The following is a 2970-nucleotide window of genomic DNA, read 5'->3' on the forward strand; positions in this document are numbered from 1 at the left end:
GCCTATGCCTCGGACAGGCTGTAACCGCTAAATCATTAGTAACGCAGCGCTTCACTTGACCTTATTTCCCGACACCACTGCCACTACTGACCAGCGGCATCCAATATGCTGAGAGAATAATGTCATAAAAAATCCTCAGCAACTCTGTCTTCTGGAAGTGCTGCTCGTGCCAGTGACATCACAGCTTGTCAGCTCAATATGCCAGTGGCATATGGGTTCACTTTAAGTGGTGATAATAAATAGCATCAGGCCATCCAGTTGCACTGCATTCTGAGATCACATTACAAAGCTGCATGAAGTCCTGGGCAAGGCAGGAGGACTGATGCTATTTTACTGTCTCTTTAGCATCATTATGTACTTGAAAAGGAAAAGAAATCATGAGAAAAATATGAACATAACCATCTAACAACTAACTGTAATTTACAAACTTCTTTCTTACCTGCTTTACAGGAGATAGATAAAGCCAATATGATTCCAATTTTAAAGATAAGTAAACTGGAGTTCAATTGAGTTTCCCAAGGTCATTCAATAAGATGTGGCCCTCACGTCTTCTGTCTTCATATTTTCTGTATTTATTGCATGAGCAGAATCAGATAGACCGGTCCTCGGTGGTGTCTGCTTTTTATGCAGGCATATTCAATATACGGGAGCAGGGCCCCTCTTGAGAAACTTGGGCTTGGACTATTGTTCTCTGTAATAGCATGGATGGCCAGCTGCTGGCTTTGATTCAGTAGCCAGTTGTAAAAAGTGAACAACACTTGCATAGAAGCAAAGTAGAAAGCAGCCCTCCTTGGGGACAGCTTGAACTCAATAAATAGCTCCATTAGTTTAAGGCGGGAGATATGCACAGGGATACAGATAGAACTCACAAAGGCACTGTTTCTTTCTACCTTTACTAATTGGATCTAACTTCTTTCAGTGGTTACTGGTTAATAGGACTGGGCAGATGGTCCTTAGAATTGAAGGGACATTAAAGGTTCATTTCTCCCATATGCCTGTTCTTAAACAGAACCACCCTTAACAATATCTCAGATTTTTTTGTTGTATTTCTTTAAAATTGTTTCCTAATTATAAAAGTCACATAAGCTCATTGAAAAGATTTTGAATTATACAGAAAATTATCAAGAAAAAATTAAAATCACCTACAATTCAATACTCTAGATATGGCCATTATTACATTTTGATGTGTTTCCATTCAATTTTTTACATGTATGTTTCTATCATTTTCAGAATTAACTTTATTATATCCTGCTTTTTTTCTCTTAACATTATATGAGCGAAGCTTGATTATACGATGAGAATCTTCCTATTAAATATTCTTGAAAATTATTAATTTAAATGGCTGCATTTTTCTCTCATATGGATACACCAAAATATGTTTACCCTTGTTTCTATGGTTCAACAGTCAAGCTTACTTTGCTATTGATAAAGAATGGCACAATGATCATCCATTTACAGAAATGGTTGTTCAAGTTTCTGAATATTTTCTTAGACAATCCTAGAGAGGGAATTACTAGCTGAAGGAGCATTAAGATTTTATGACTTTTAATACAACTTTTTTTTTACTACGACTTTTTTTGTTTTCAAGAAAGCACCAGCAATATATGAGGGACCCTTTACATTCATCAGCTTTAAATATTATGTTCTATATTTGTTTGAGTTTGCTAATCCAAGAGTTTGTGAGTATTCCTGAAATATATTTTATTTTTAAAGACATTCAGAGAATGAGATTTGACATCCTCCCTTGACAAAACCCTGCATGACTGATTGAAGATAAACTGGCTTGGAATATAACAAAGTCTAAAATGTTACAGACACTTGTTGTTGTTGTTTGATGCAGAATAAAATTAGGAACAAGAGATAAAGTGGGACGGAGACCAGACCAGAGGCCGAACTCGGGATCTGACAAGATGGCCGGGCTGCCCCGCAGGATGATCAAGGAAACCCAGTGTTTGCTGGCAGAACCAGTTCCCGGCATTAAAGGAGAACCAGATGAGAGCAACGCCCGTTATTTTCATGTGGTCATTGCTGGCCCTCAAGTATTCCCCCTTTGAGGGAGGGACTTTTAAACTTGAACTATTCCTTCCAGAAGAATACCCAATGGCAGCCCCTAAAGTATGTTTCATGACCAAAAGTTATCATCCTAATGTAGACAAGTTGGGAAGAATACGTTTAGATATTTTGAAAGATAAGTGGTCCCCAGCGCTGCAGATCTGCACAGTTCTGCTATCGACCCAGGCTTTGTTAAGTGCTCCCAATCCAGATGATCCATTAGCAAATGATGTAGCGGAGCAGTGGAAGACCACCGAAGCCCAAGCCATAGAAACAGCTACAGCATGGGTTAGGCTATATGCCATGAATACTATTTAAATCTATCCAATCATCAAGTGTACGTCACTTCTCCTGTTCTGCTAAGACTTCTTCCTTTTTTGTTTGCATTTAATGGACACAGTCTTAGAAACATTACAGAATAAAAGCCCAGACATCTTCAGTCTTTGGTGATTAAATGCACATTAGCAAATCTATGTCTTGTCCTGATTCACTGTTGTAAAGCATGAGCAGAGGCTAGAAATATCATCTGGATTGTTGCAAAATGTTTAAAAGCAGGAGCCCTTCTCTGCTTTTATTCATTTCCCCCATCATGGTTTAAGTATAAAGCACTATGAATGAAGGTAGTTGTCAGGGTTAGCTGCAGGGGTGTGGGTGTTTTTCTTTATTATTATTTTTTTTAGTGGTGGAGGGGAAGGTAGTTTTATTTTAGTTTTATGGGCTCCTTTCCCCCTTTCTATGGTGATCTAATTGCATTGGTTAAAAGCAGCTAACCAGTTCTTTAGAATATACTCTCTAGCCAAGTCTAACTTTATTTAGACACTGTAGATGGACAAGTTCGATTGTTTGAACCAAAACGGGAACATTACACAAACATCACAGCCCTCACTAATAACATTGTGATTTTGCTGTCAAGTGTAG

The 2970-nt window shown here is 38.1% G+C and overlaps 1 pseudogene; it reads left to right on the forward strand.

Annotated features, from left to right (window-relative positions):
* Positions 1–1910: 1910 nt before the first annotated feature.
* LOC133091957 (ubiquitin-conjugating enzyme E2 N-like) lies at positions 1911–2370 on the forward strand (annotated as a pseudogene).
* The last annotated feature ends 600 nt before the right edge of the window (positions 2371–2970 follow it).

The sequence above is a fragment of the Eubalaena glacialis genome, chromosome 5, assembly GCF_028564815.1.
Source record: "Eubalaena glacialis isolate mEubGla1 chromosome 5, mEubGla1.1.hap2.+ XY, whole genome shotgun sequence".
Taxonomy (NCBI): domain Eukaryota; kingdom Metazoa; phylum Chordata; class Mammalia; order Artiodactyla; family Balaenidae; genus Eubalaena; species Eubalaena glacialis.